This window comes from Ascaphus truei, chromosome 18 (assembly GCF_040206685.1).
Source record: "Ascaphus truei isolate aAscTru1 chromosome 18, aAscTru1.hap1, whole genome shotgun sequence".
Classification (NCBI taxonomy): domain Eukaryota; kingdom Metazoa; phylum Chordata; class Amphibia; order Anura; family Ascaphidae; genus Ascaphus; species Ascaphus truei.
The window spans coordinates 39,551,872-39,566,830 of NC_134500.1; the positions used below are offsets into that span (position 1 = coordinate 39,551,872).

Consider the following 14,959-nt stretch of genomic DNA (forward strand, 5'->3'; position numbering starts at 1 on the left):
ATTTCACTGGATTTTGAACCCAGGACCTTCTGCGTTTTAATTAGACGTGATAACGACTACACTATGGAACTCCTAAAAATGTTTTCTGAAACAGCTTTTTTGTCCGCAAGAAAGCACATCAGATTCATTTGTGTGTGCTCGAAATCTTGCTTAAATAGAGCTTACCTTTTCTGTTTAATAATATATATTTCAAAAAGTACACTTGAACAAACAAGAATCTTACTCTATTTGGTAAAGAAAAAATTGTCTGAAAGGATTCTAAAACCATAACCAATATTTCTGGATTCAAGATTTCCGTTGCCGTCACAATATCTTGTTTGAAAAAGTACATTTATGCATAAAAGACGAGACAACTACATAGTTCCACTGGGTTTTTAACCCAGGACCTTCTGCTTGTGAAGCAGACGTGATAACCACTACACTATGGAACTCCTAAAAATATTTTCTGAAACAGCTTTTCTGTCCGCAAGAAAGCACATCAGATTCATTTGTGTATGCTCGAAATCTTGCTTAAATTGAGCTTACGTTTTCTGTTTAATAATATATATTTCAAAAAGTACACTTGAACAAACAAGAATCTTACTTTATTTGGTTAAGAAAAAATTGTCTGAAAGAATGCTAAAACCATAACCAATATTTCTGAATTCAAGATTTCCGTTGCCGTCACAATATCTTGTTTGAAAATTGAGCCTACGTTTTCTGTTTAATAATATATATTTCAAAAAGTACACTTAAACAAACAAGAATCTTACTCTATTTGGTAAAGAATTTTTTTTATGAAAGGATTCTAAAACCATAACCAATATTTCTGGATTCAAGATTTCTGTTGCCGTCACAATATCTTGTTTGAAAACGTACATTTATGCATAAAAGACCAGACAACTACATAGTTCCACTGTGTTTTGAACCCAGGACCTTCTGCGTGTGAAGCAGACGTGATAACCACTAAGGAACTCTTAAAATTGTATTCTGAAACAGCTTTTCTGTCCGCAAGAAAGCACATCAGATTCATTTGTGTGTGCTCGAAAGCTTGCTTTAATTGAGCTTAAGTTTTCTGTTTAATAATATATATTTTAAAAAGTACACTTGAACAAACAAGAATCTTACTCTATTTGGTAAAGAAAAAATTGTATAAAAGGATTCTAAAACCATAACCCATTCTTCTGAATTCAAGATTTCCATTGCCGTCACATTATCTTGTTTGAAAACGTACATTTACGCATAAAAGACAAGACAACTACATATTTCCACTGGATTTTGAACCCTGGACCTTCTGCATGTGAAGCAGGCGTGATAACCATTACACTATGGAACTCTTAAAAATGTTTTCTGAAACAGCTTTTCAGTCCGCAAGAAAGCACATCAGATTCATTTGTGTGTGCTCAAAATCAAACTAAAATTGAGCTTACGTTTACTGTTTAAAAATATATATTTCAAAAAGTACACTTGAACAAACAAAAATCTTACTATATTTGGTAAAGAAAAAATTGTATGAAAGGATTCTAAAACCATAACCAATATTTCGGGATTCAAGATTTCTGTTGCCGTCACAATATCTTGGTTGAAAACGTACATTTATGCATAAAATACAAGACAACTACATAGTTCCACTGGGTTTTGAACCCAGGACCTTCTGCGTGTTAAGCAGACGTGATAACCATTACACTATGGAACTCTAAAAATGTTTTCTGAAACAGCTTTTCAGTCCGCAAGAAAGCACATCAGATTCATTTGTGTGTGCTCGAAATCTTGCTTAAATTGAGCTTACGTTTTCTGTTTAATTATATATATTTCAAAAAGTACACTTGAACAAACAAGAATCTTACTCTATTTGGTAAAGAAAAAATTGTCTGAAAGGATTCTAAAACCATATCCAATATTTCTGGATTCAAGTTTTCTGTTGCCGTTACAATATCTTGTTTTCGAAAACGTACATTTGTGCATAAAAGACCAGACAACTACATAGTTCCACTGGGTTTTGAACCCAGGACCTTCTGCGTGTTAAGCAGACGTGATAACCACTACACTATGGAACTCCTAAAAATGTTTTCTGAAACAGCTTTTCTGTCCGCAGGAAAGCACATCAGATTCATTTGTGTGTGCTTGAAATCTTGCTTAAATTGAGCTTACGTTTTCTGTTTAATTATATATATTTCAAAAAGTACACTTGAACAAACAAGAATCTTACTCTATTTGGTAAAGAAAAAATTGTATGAAAGGATTCTAAAACCATATCCAATATTTCTGGATTCAAGATTTCCGTTGCCGTCACAATATCTTGTTTACGAAAACGTACATTTATACATAAAAGACCAGACAACTATATAGTTCCATTGGGTTTTGAACCCAGAACCATTCTGCGTGTTAAGCAGACGTGATAACCACTACACTATGGAACTCTTTAAAAAGTTTTCTGAAACAGCTTTTCAGTTTTCAAAAAAGCACATCAGATTCATTTGTGTGTGCTTGAAATCTAGCTTAAATTGAGCTTACGTTTTCTGTTTAATAATACATATTTCAAAAAGTACACTTGAACAAACAAGAATCTTACTCTATTTGGTAAAGAAAAAATTGTATGAAAGGATGCTAAAACCATAACCCATATTTCTGGATTCATGATTTCCGTTGCCGTCACAATATCTTGTTTGAAAATTGAGCTTACGTTTTCTGTTTAATAATATATATTTCAAAAAGTACACTGAACAAACAAGAATCTTACTCTATTTGGTAAAGAAAAAATTGTCTTAAAGGATTCTAAAACCATAACCAATATTTCTGGATTCAAGATTTCCGTTTCCGTCACAAAATCTTGATTGAAAACGTACATTTATGCATAAAAGACCAGACAACTACATAGTTCCACTGGGTTTTGAACACAGGACTTTCTGCGTGTTAAGCAGACGTGATAACCACTACACTATAGAACTCTTAAAAATGTTTTCTGAAACAGCTTTTCAGTCCGCAAGAAAGCACATCAGATTCATTTGTGTGTGCTCGAAATCTTGCTTAAATTGAGCTTACCGTTTCAGTTTAATAATATATATTTCAAAAAGTACACTTGAACAAACAAGAATCTTAATCTATTTGGTAAAGAAAAAATTGTCTGAAAGGATTCTAAAACCATAACCAATATTTCTGGATTCAAGGTTTTCGTTGCCATCACAATATCTTGTTTGAAAACGTACATTTATGCATAAAAGACCAGACAACTACATTATTCCACTGGATTTTGAACCCATTACCTTCTGCGTTTTAATTAGACGTGATAACGACTACACTATGGAACTCCTAAAAATGTTTTCTGAAACAGCTTTTCTGTCCGCAAGAAAGCACATCAGATTCATTTGTGTGTGCTCGAAATCTTGCTTAAATTGAGCTTACCTTTTCTGTTTAATAATATATATTTCAAAAAGTACACTTGAACAAACAAGAATCTTACTCTATTTGGTAAAGGAAAAATTGTCTGAAAGGATTCTAAAACCATAACCAATATTTCTGGATTCAAGATTTCCGTTGCCGTCACAATATCTTGTTTGAAAACGTACATTTATGCATAAGAGACAAAAAAACTTCCTAGTTCCACTGGGTTTTGAACCCAGGACCTTCTGCATGTGAAGCAGACGTGATAACCACTACACTATGGAACTCTTAAAATTGTTTCCTGAAACAGCTTTTCTGTCCACAAGAAAGCACATCAGATTCATTTGTGTGTGCTCGAAATCTTGCTTAAATTGAGCTTACGTTTTCTGTTTAATAATATATATTTCAAAAAGTACACTTGAACAAACATGAATCAAACTCTATTTGGTAAAGAAAAAATTGTCTTAAAGGATTCTAAAACCATAACCAATATTTCTGGATTCAAGATTTCCGTTTCCGTCACAATATCTTGATTGAAAACGTACATTTATGCATAAAAGACCAGACAACTACATAGTTCCACTGCGTTTTGAACCCAGGACCTTCTGCGTGTTAAGCAGACGTGATAACCACTACACTATGGAACTCTTAAAATTGTTTCCTGAAACAGCTTTTCTGTCCACAAGAAAGCACATCAGATTCATTTGTGTGTTCCCAAAATCATGCTTAAATTGAGCTTCGTTTTCTGTTTAATAAAATATATTTCAAAAAGTACACTTGAACAAACAAGAATCTTATTCTATTTGATAAAGAGAAAATTGTATGAAAGGATACTAAAACCATATCCAATATTTCTGGATTCAAGATTTCCGTCGCCGTTACAATATCTTGTTTTCGAAAACGTACATTTATGCATAAAAGACCAGACAACTTCATAGTTCCACTGGGTTTTGAACCCAGGACCTTCTGCGTGTTAAGCAGACGTGATAACCACTACACTATGGAACTCTTAAAATTGTTTCCTGAAACAGCTTTTCTGTCCACAAGAAAGCACATCAGATTCATTTGTGTGTGCTCGAAATCTTGCTTAAATTGAGCTTACCTTTTCTGTTTAATAATATATATTTCAAAAAGTACACTTGAACAAGCAAAATCTTACTCTATTTGGTAAAGAAAAAATTATCTGAAAGGATTCTAAAACCATAACCAATATTTCTGGATTCAAGAATTCCGTTGCCGTCACAATATCTTGTTTTCGAAAACGTACATTTATACATAAAAGACCAGACAACTACATAGTTTCACTGGGTTTTGAACCCAGAACCTTCTGCGTGTTAAGCAGACGTGATAACCACTACACTATGGAACTCTTTAAAAAGATTTCTGAAACAGCTTTTCAGTCTTCAAAAAAGCACATCAGATTCATTTGTGTGTGCTCGAAATCTAGCTTAAATTGAGCTTACGTTTTCTGTTTAATAATGTATATTTCAAAAAGTACACTTGAACAAACATGAATCAAACTTTTTTGGTAAAGAAAAAATTGTTTGAAAAGATACTAAAACCATATCCAATATTTCTGGATTCAAGATTTCCGTTGCCGTTACAATATCTTGTTATCGAAAACGTACATTTATGCATAAAAGACCAACTTCATAGTACCACTGGGTTTTGAACCCAGGACCTTCTGCGTGTAAAGCAGACGTGATAACCACTACACTATGGAACTCCTAAAAATGTTTCTGAAACAGCTTTTCTGTCCGCAAGAAAGCACATCAGATTCATTTGTGTGTGCTCGAAATCTTGCTTAAATTGAGCTTACCTTTTCTGTTTAATAATACATATTTCAAAAAGTATACTTGAACAAACAAGAATCTTACTCTATTTGGTAAAGAAAAAATTGTATGAAAGGATGCTTAAACCATAACCCATATTTCTGGATTCATGATTTCCGTTGCCGTCACAATATCTTGTTTGAAAATTGAGCTTACGTTTTCTGTTTAATAATATATATTTCAAAAAGTACACTTGAACAAACAAGAATCTTACTCTATTTGGTAAAGAAAAAATTGTCTTAAAGGATTCTAAAACCATAACCAATATTTCTGGATTCAAGATTTCCGTTTCCGTCACAATATCTTGATTGAAAACGTACATTTATGCATAAAAGACCAGACAACTACATAATTCCACTGGATTTTGAACCCAGGACCTTCTGCGTTTTAATTAGACGTGATAACGACTACACTATGGAACTCTTAAAATTGTATTCTGAAACAGCTTTTCTGTCCGCAAGAAAGCACATCAGATTCATTTGTGTGTGCTCGAAAGCTTGCTTTAATTGAGCTTACGTTTTCTGTTTAATAATATATATTTTAAAAAGTACACTTGAACAAACAAGAATCTTACTCTATTTGGTAAAGAAAAAATGGTATAAAAGGATTCTAAAACCATAACCCATTCTTCTGAATTAAAGATTTCCATTGCCGTCACAATATCTTGTTTGAAAACGTACATTTATGCATAACAGACAAGACAACTACATATTTCCACTGGATTTTGAACCCTGGACCTTCTGCATGTGAAGCAGGCGTGATAACCATTACACTATGGAAGTCTTAAAAATGTTTTCTGAAACAGCTTTTCAGTCCGCAAGAAAGCACATCAGATTCATTTGTGTGTGCTCAAAATCAAACTAAAATTGAGCTTACGTTTACTGTTTAAAAATATATATTTCAAAAAGTACACTTGAACAAACAAGAATCTTACTCTATTTGGTAAAGAAAAAATTGTATGAAAGGATTCTAAAACCATAACCAATATTTCGGGATTCAAGATTTCTGTTGCCGTCACAATATCTTCGTTGAAAACGTACATTTATGCATAAAAGACAAGACAACTACATAGTTCCACTGGGTTTTGAACCCAGGACCTTCTGCGTGTGAAGCAGACGTGATAACCACTACACTATGGAACTCTTAAAATTGTTTCCTGAAACAGCTTTTCTGTCTGCAAGAAAGCACATCAGATTCATTTGTGTGTGCTCAAAATCACGCTTAAATTGAGCTTACGTTTTCTGTTTAATAATATATATTTCAAAAAGTACACTTGAACAAACATGAATCTTACTCTATTTGGTAAGGAAAAAATTGTATAAAAGGATTCTAAAACCATAACCCATACTTCTGAATTCAAGATTTCCATTGCCGTCACAATATCTTGTTTGAAATTGTACATTTATGCATAAAAGACCAGACAACTACATAGTTCCACTGGGTTTTGAACCCAGGACCTTCTGCGTGTTAAGCAGACGTGATAACCACTACACTATAGAACTCTTAAAAAATGTCTTCTGAAACAGCTTTTCAGTCCGCAAAAAGCACATCAGATTCATTTGTGTGTGCTCGAAATCTTGCTTAAATTGAGCTTACGTTTTCTGTTTAATTATATATATTTCAAAAAGTACACTTGAACAAACAAGAATCTTACTCTATTTGGTAAAGAAAAAAATTATATGAAAGGATTCTAAAACCATAACCAAAATTTCTGGATTCAAGATTTCCGTTGCCGTCACAATATCTTGTTTGAAAACGTACATTTATACATAAAAAACAAGACAACTACATAGTTCCACTGGGTTTTGAACCCAGGACCTTCTGCGTGTTAAGCAGACGTGATAACCACTACACTATGGAACTCTTTAAAAAAATTTCTGAAACAGCTTTTCAGTCTTTAAAAAAGCACATCAGATTCATTTTTGTGTGCTTGAAATCTAGCTTAAATTGAGCTTACGTTTTCTGTTTAATAATACATATTTCAAAAAGTACACTTGAACAAACAAGAATCTTACTCTATTTGGTAAAGAAAAAATTGTATGAAAGGATGCTAAAACCATAACCCATATTTCTGGATTCATGATTTCCGTTGCCGTCACAATATCTTGTTTGAAAATTGAGCTTACGTTTTCTGTTTAATAATATATATTTCAAAAAGTACACTGAACAAACACGAATCTTACTCTATTTGGTAAAGAAAAAATTGTCTTAAAGGATTCTAAAACCATAACCAATATTTCTGGATTCAAGATTTCCGTTTCCGTCACAATATCTTGATTGAAAACGTACATTTATGCATAAAAGACCAGACAACTACATAATTCCACTGGATTTTGAACCCAGGACCTTCTGCGTTTCAATAAGACGTGATAACGACTACACTATGGAACTCCTAAAAATGTTTCCTGAAACAGCTGTTCTGTCCACAAGAAAGCACATCAGATTCATTTGTGTGTGCTCAAAATCACGCTTAAATTGAGCTTACGTTTTCTGTTTAATAATATATATTTCAAAAAGTACACTTGAACACACAAGAATCTTACTCTATTTGGTAAAGAAAAAATTGTATAAAAGGATTCTAAAACCATAACCCATACTTCTGAATTCAAGATTTCCATTGCCGTCACAATATCTTGTTTGAAAACGTACATTTATGCATAAAAGACCAGACAACTACATAGTTCCACTGGGTTTTGAACACAGGACTTTCTGCGTGTTAAGCAGACGTGATAACCACTACACTATAGAACTCTTAAAAAATGTTTTCTGAAACAGCTGTTCAGTCCGCAAGAAAGCACATCAGATTCATTTGTGTGTGCTCGAAATCTTGCTTAAATTGAGCTTACCGTTTCAGTTTAATAATATATATTTCAAAAAGTACACTTGAACAAACAAGAATCTTAATCTATTTGGTAAAGAAAAAATTGTCTGAAAGGATTCTAAAACCATAACCAATATTTCTGGATTCAAGGTTTCCGTTGCCATCACAATATCTTGTTTGAAAACGTACATTTATGCATAAAAGGCCAGACAACTACATAGTTCCACTGTGTTTTGAACAACGGACCTTCTGCGTGTGAAGCAGATGTGATAACCATTACACTATGGAACTCTTAAAAATATTATCTGAAACAGCTTTTCATTCTGCAAGAAAGCACATCAGATTCATTTGTGTGTGCTCAAAATCAAACTAAAATTGAGCTTACGTTTACTGTTTAAAAATATATATTTCAAAAAGTACACTTGAACAAACAAGAATCTTACTCGTGGCATATATATATAGATGACATATTGTTCATCTGGGACGGTAGCCTGGAGCTACTAGATAACTTTCTGGAATTACTTAACAACAATCCCTACAACCTCAAGTTTACCAATAAGCACAGTCGAGACAGTATAGAATTTCTAGACTTGAACATATATGTCCTTAATGGATCACTAGAAACCAAAACATATGTAAAAGATGTGGACTGTCACAATTTTCTCATGGGAGATAGTGGCCATCTAGACAGATGGATTGACAACATACCTCTGGGCCAACTACAAAGAGTGCGTAGGAACTGTACACAAGAAGACACGTATCATGAACAAGCACAAGAATTGATGGAAAAGTTTACTGAAAGAAAATATAAGAAGGAGGTAGTGAACACAGCTTACCAAAAAGTGACTCAAATGGAGAGAAAAGAGTTATTAAAATACAAACCGAATAAGGAACAAGGTAGGAATGGGGAGAAAGATAAAATCTCAATTCCATTTGTCACCAGATACACTGGCGACACACTTTATTCGAGCTCGGCTAGTCCCACGAATTCGGGTATACCCGGGTGTATTGAGGTTTGTGACTGTTTTCTGCCCGAGTGCATTGAGTTATTTTCCGGCAGGGATTGAAGCATTTTATTCCCGTTGGCTGCAATACTGCACAGTACATATATATATACTGCATTACAATTCATGAATTTATGCCATCTGGTAGACACGCGAAGCATTGCAGCCTATTAAATCCTAATCATTATCATTTAACAGATCAGCCGCCCATCAGCCAGGCATGAACCCAGGCTGGGAAGGCAAATGCAACGGGGCTTGTCAGAGGTGAGGAGCGGCGCATTCCAGGTATCTGCCAGGTACATACCGGGTATTTGCTCGAATAAAGTGTGTCGGTGCAGTATAATGAATCTTCACAGCATATCAGGAGAATATTCCACAAACATTGGAATATTCTCCATCAAGATCCATTACTACAACAGATATTGCCAAAAAATCCAGAAATAATATTCATGAAGGCCCCAAATTTAAAACAAAGACTTGCACCTAGTTGCTTGAGGAAAGAATGTATTAAACCAGTAAGCATTACAAATGGTTTCTTTAAATGCCAAACATGTAGAGGGTGTAAGATCAATCCCAACACACAAAAATCCTTTAAGAAGGTAAAATCAGAAGTAACACAGAGGGAGTTTACAATCAAAGATTTCATAGATTGTAACTCCAACAATGTGATCTACATGTTGCAATGTCCATGTAACAAACAGTACATAGGGAGAACAACTAGGAAATTGAAGTTGAGAATAGCAGAGCACATAAGGAACATTGAGCGAGGTTTTATGCAACACAGTGTCTCCAAACACTTCAAGGAACACCATGATCAAAACCCAATTGGGTTAAATTTTCTAGGTATTGACAGAATCCACCCCAATTGGAGGGGGGGGGGGAACCAGGTCATTAAAATCTCAAGACAAGAAACGTTTTGGATTTATACCATGAAAACACTAATCCCTAACGGTATGAATATCGATATAGATCTGGGATCCTTCCTAAAGGATTAACACACTATTCCATGACTTCTTTATGTGCTCTGCAGTCAATATACTTCACACTATGTATCAATGGACAATCAAACTGGTGTTATACTTTAGATATGACCTCCACATTCATATGTCTTTGTTTTAGGGGAACTATTATGTGATAATTAACATACACAATATTGTGGTCACGAGGATTTAAACGGGCCAAAGATGAGCTGCGTAGCTTCGTTGCTAGGACAATATTTATATTACAGTGTCTTTATTAGCATGTTTTTGGTATGTTGTAACTGCAAGGTGGATATGATTCAGTTCATCTTTAGTATCTGATTAGATAAGATGTGTAACTACGTTGCTAAGTTAAAATGTATAACATAGTATCTCCACTAGCTTGTATTTAGAATGTTGAATTTGTTAGGTGGATATGATTTATTTAAGTCTCTAGAATTTGTATCCAGACTCTCCCTTGATATGTATGCATTATACCTTTGGTCTGATATTTAATCAGTAAACAGTAAATATCCAATTTAAGTGTAACCTACGCATTGCTTTACCCCAGAGGCACCACTGCTTAACCATAAACTGAAACCAAGACATAATTAATATTATGTCCATTGTGTCTCTAATAGGTAAACATCGCCCCTGATATTGTCATAACTACAAGTACTTCAATTACACACCCATTCATTATTGGGTTAACATCTCCCCTGAAATTTTCAGAAAACAAACACTCGAAGCACACACCCATTTATTGCATACAGCCTATATAATATGGGCTTTAAAATTTTTCTTTATAGGTAGCACTGATGAATATAATATATGTCCTTATATGTAGACATATGATAATAGATTTATTAGCATAAGTACGCATTACAGATGAATGTCACAATAGAGGTATAACGGATTTATGTCGTGTACACTATCGAATTAATTTGTATGTTTATTGTATGATTGGCGTTATATAAAGCACTTTATTGAATATTTTATTTAATATTTTACCTTACATTATATTGCACAAGGGTTATAATTAAAATACACACGGGTAACAAATATTACATGAGTTGATGTATGAGTGTATACATTATGGTTTTGTATTATATTAGGAATTTGTTTATTCACTATATTAATTAGAGTGTATAGTAATTCGAGTGAGGTCACAACAATAATGAATAGTAATATAGTAGAGTTCATTCCATATGATATATTGTTCCCCTCCTTTGGGGTATAATTTCTTGTACTATACGCCAGAAAGTGCACTAGGTATTGACCATGAGTTAATGTGTCTACACACATACAGGTAATATGAGCTTTATTATAAAGGGTATTAGAGAGTAGTCCCAATGTTACATACTATGAACATTAAACTCTAGTCCCATGTCTCAATATGCTACTGGTCTATAATCCATGTAGAAGTATTTAGCATATTCTTAATCCCATAATTTTCTCCTAGAAATCCCTCTCATAAGTATAATTTACTAAATGGATTGGCATTAGGGTTAAGTTTGAATAAAGTACCAATATGCATCTAAAACAACATATATGATGCACAATAAGATAAATATCTCCCATGGGTAAATGACCTAAATTATCCAAATAACTCAAAACGATAAGCCATACCATTAAGGTAATGTTAGCATAAGGGTATCCCTAATTCCCTTAGTTAAAGTTTTTAACTATGTTCCGGTTGGCCTTATATGGCTTATACAGTTGGAGTTTAGTATCCATTGGTCCCCCTATCTTTCCTATGTTCATTTTTTAAAATGCTCCATGTTTATGCACATAGCACCATTATTGTATAATATGTGTATTTTACCATATACAATGTTTATCCAATTGTCAAATATATTGTGTTCTATATATTCTCCAAATTGTTTAAAGTGACAAATATATTACAGCAGAGTCGTTATCTGCTATATGCAGTGATTGCAATGGTATACGACACTAATTATAAACAACCAATCACGTTCCAAGTAGTCAAATTAGTTTAATTAGATTGAGCCAATCGTTCAAGGTTTCCGTTGCCATCACAATATCTTGTTTGAAAACGTACATTTATGCATAAAAGACCAGACAACTACATAGTTCCACTGTGTTTTGAACAACGGACCTTCTGCGTGTGAAGCAGATGTGATAACCATTACACTATGGAACTCTTAAATATATTTTCTGAAACAGCTTTTCAGTCTGCAAGAAAGCACATCAGATTCATTTGTGTGTGCTCGATATCTTGCTTAAATTGAGCTTACGTTTTCTGTTTAATAATATATATTTCAAAAAGTACACTTGAAAAAACACGAATCTTACTCTATTTGGTAAAGAAAAAATTGTCTGAAAGGATACTAAAACCATAACCAATATTTCTGAATTCAAGATTTCTGTTGCCGTCACAATATCTTGTTTTCGAAAACGTACATTTATGCATAAAAGACCAGAAAACTACATAGTTCCACTGGATTTTGAATCCAGGACTTTCTGCGTGTTTAGCAGACATGATAACCACTACACTATGGAACTCTTAAAAAGATTTCTGAAACAGCTTTTCAGTCCGCAAGAAAGCACATCAGATTCATTTGTGTGTGCTCGAAATCTTGCTTAAATTGAGCTTACGTTTTCTGTTTAATAATATATATTTCAAAAAGTACACTTGAACAAACAAGAATCTTACTCTATTTGGTAAAGAAAAAATTATATGAAAGGATTCTAAAACCATAACCAAAATTTCTGAATTCAAGATTTCCGTTGCCGTCACAATATCTTGTTTGAAAACGTACATTTATACATAAAAAACAAGACAACTACATATTTCCACTGGGTTTTGAACCCAGGACCTTCTGCGTTTGAAGCAGACGTGATAACCACTACACTATGGAACTCTTAAAAAGTTTTCTGAAACAGCTTTTCAGTCCGCAAGAAAGCACATCAGATTCATTTGTGTGTGCTCGAAAACTTGCTTAAATTGAGCTAACGTTTTCTGTTTAATAATATATATTTCAAAAAGTACACTTGAACAAACAAGAATCTTACTTTATTTGGTAAAGAAAAAATTGTATAAAAGGATGCTAAAACCATAACCCATATTTCTGAATTCAAGATTTCCGTTGCCGTCACAATATCTTGTTTGAAAACGTATATTTATGCATAAAAGACCAGACAACTACATAGTTCCACTGGGTTTTGAATCCTGGACCTTCTGCATGTGAAGCAGGCGTGATAACCATTACACTATGGAACTCTTAAAAATGTTTTCTGAAACAGTTTTCAGTCCGCAAGAAAGCACATCAGATTCATTTGTGTGTGCTCGAAATCTTGCTTAAATTGAGCTAACGTTTTCTGTTTAATAATATATATTTCAAAAAGTTCACTTGAACAAACAAGAATCTTACTCTATTTGGTAATGAAAAAATTGTCTGAAAGGATACTAAAACCATATCCAATATTTCTTGATTCAAGATTTCAGTTGCCATTACAATATCTTGTTTTCGAAAATGTACATTTATGCATAAAAGACAAGACAACTACATAGTTCCACTGGGTTTTGAACCCAGGACCTTCTACGTGTTAAGCAGACGTGATAACCACTACACTATGGAACTCCTAAAAATGTATTCTGAAACAGCTTTTCTGTCCGCAAGAAAGCACATCAGATTCATTTGTATGTGCTTGAAAACTTGCTTAAATTGAGCTTACGTTTTCTGTTTAATAATATATATTTCAGAAAGTACACTTGAACAAACAAGAATCTTACTCTATTTGGTAAAGAAAAAATTGTATGAAAGAATGCTAAAACCATAGCCCATATTTCTGAATTCAAGATTTCCGTTGCCGTCACAATATCTTGTTTGAAAACGTACATTTATGTATAAAAGACAAGACAACTACAAAGTTCCACTGGGTTTTTGAACTCAGGAACTTCTGCGTGTTAAGCAGACATGATAACCACTACACTATGGAACTCCTAAAAATGTTTTCTGAAACAGCTTTTCTGTCCGCAAGAAAGCACATTAAATTCATTTGTGTGTGCTCGAAATCTTGCTTAAATTGAGCATACCTTTTCTGTTTAATAATATATATTTCAAAAAATACACTTGAACAAACAAGAAGCTTACTCTATTTGGTAAAGAAAAAATTGTCTGAAAGGATTGTAAAACCATAACCAATATTTCTGGATTCAAGATTTCCATTGCCGTCACAATATCTTGATTGAAAACGTACATTTATGCATAAAAGAATAGACAACTACATAGTTCCACTGTGTTTGGAACAACGGACCTTCTGCGTGTGAAGCAGACGTGATAACCACTACACTACGGAACTCTTAAAATTGTTTCCTGAAACAGCTTTTCTGTCCGCAAGAAAGCACATCAGATTCATTTGTGTGTGCTCAAAATCATGCTTAAACTGAGCTTACGTTTTCTGTTTAATAATATATATTTCAAAAAGTACACTTAAACAAAAAAGAATCTTACTCTATTTGGTAAAGAAAAAATTGTCTGAAAGGATACTAAAACTATATCCAATATTCCTGGATTCAAAATTTCCGTTGCCATTACAGTATCTTGTTTTCGAAAACGTACATTTATGCATAAAAGACGCGAAAACTACATAGTTCAACTGGGTTTTGAACCCAGGACCTTCTGCGTGTTAAGCAGATGTGATAACCACAACTCTATGGAACGCTTAAAATTGTTTCCTGAAACAGCTTTTCTGTCCGCAAGAAAGCACATCAGATTCAATTGTGTGTGCTCGAAACCTTGCTTAAATTGAGCTTACGTTTTCTGTTTAATAATATATATTTCAAAAAGTGCACTTGAACAAACAAGAATCTTACTCTATTTGGTAAAGAAAAAATTGTATGAAAGGATTCTAAAACCATAACCAATATTTCGGGATTCTAGATTTCCGTTGCCGTCACAATATCTTGGTTGAAACGTATATTTATGCATAAAAGACCAGACAACTACATAGTTCCAC

At 33.5% G+C, this 14,959-nt stretch overlaps 10 non-coding genes across 10 annotated transcripts; all 10 read right to left on the reverse strand.

Annotated features, from left to right (window-relative positions):
* Positions 1–358: 358 nt before the first annotated feature.
* On the reverse strand, positions 359–431 carry TRNAV-CAC (transfer RNA valine (anticodon CAC)). Its single transcript has one exon. It is a non-coding gene; the product is annotated as a tRNA-Val (tRNA).
* Positions 432–1,602: 1,171 nt separating this feature from the next.
* TRNAV-AAC (transfer RNA valine (anticodon AAC)) lies at positions 1,603–1,675 on the reverse strand. Its single transcript has one exon. It is a non-coding gene; the product is annotated as a tRNA-Val (tRNA).
* Positions 1,676–1,963: 288 nt separating this feature from the next.
* TRNAV-AAC (transfer RNA valine (anticodon AAC)) lies at positions 1,964–2,036 on the reverse strand. Its single transcript has one exon. It is a non-coding gene; the product is annotated as a tRNA-Val (tRNA).
* Positions 2,037–3,574: 1,538 nt separating this feature from the next.
* Positions 3,575–3,647, reverse strand: TRNAV-CAC (transfer RNA valine (anticodon CAC)). Its single transcript has one exon. It is a non-coding gene; the product is annotated as a tRNA-Val (tRNA).
* A 648-nt stretch (positions 3,648–4,295) lies between these two features.
* On the reverse strand, positions 4,296–4,368 carry TRNAV-AAC (transfer RNA valine (anticodon AAC)). Its single transcript has one exon. It is a non-coding gene; the product is annotated as a tRNA-Val (tRNA).
* A 645-nt stretch (positions 4,369–5,013) lies between these two features.
* Positions 5,014–5,086, reverse strand: TRNAV-UAC (transfer RNA valine (anticodon UAC)). Its single transcript has one exon. It is a non-coding gene; the product is annotated as a tRNA-Val (tRNA).
* Positions 5,087–6,261: 1,175 nt separating this feature from the next.
* Positions 6,262–6,334, reverse strand: TRNAV-CAC (transfer RNA valine (anticodon CAC)). Its single transcript has one exon. It is a non-coding gene; the product is annotated as a tRNA-Val (tRNA).
* A 287-nt stretch (positions 6,335–6,621) lies between these two features.
* Positions 6,622–6,694, reverse strand: TRNAV-AAC (transfer RNA valine (anticodon AAC)). Its single transcript has one exon. It is a non-coding gene; the product is annotated as a tRNA-Val (tRNA).
* Positions 6,695–6,982: 288 nt separating this feature from the next.
* Positions 6,983–7,055, reverse strand: TRNAV-AAC (transfer RNA valine (anticodon AAC)). The gene has a single exon. It is a non-coding gene; the product is annotated as a tRNA-Val (tRNA).
* Positions 7,056–12,788: 5,733 nt separating this feature from the next.
* TRNAL-CAA (transfer RNA leucine (anticodon CAA)) lies at positions 12,789–12,861 on the reverse strand. Its single transcript has one exon. It is a non-coding gene; the product is annotated as a tRNA-Leu (tRNA).
* Positions 12,862–14,959: the final 2,098 nt, after the last annotated feature.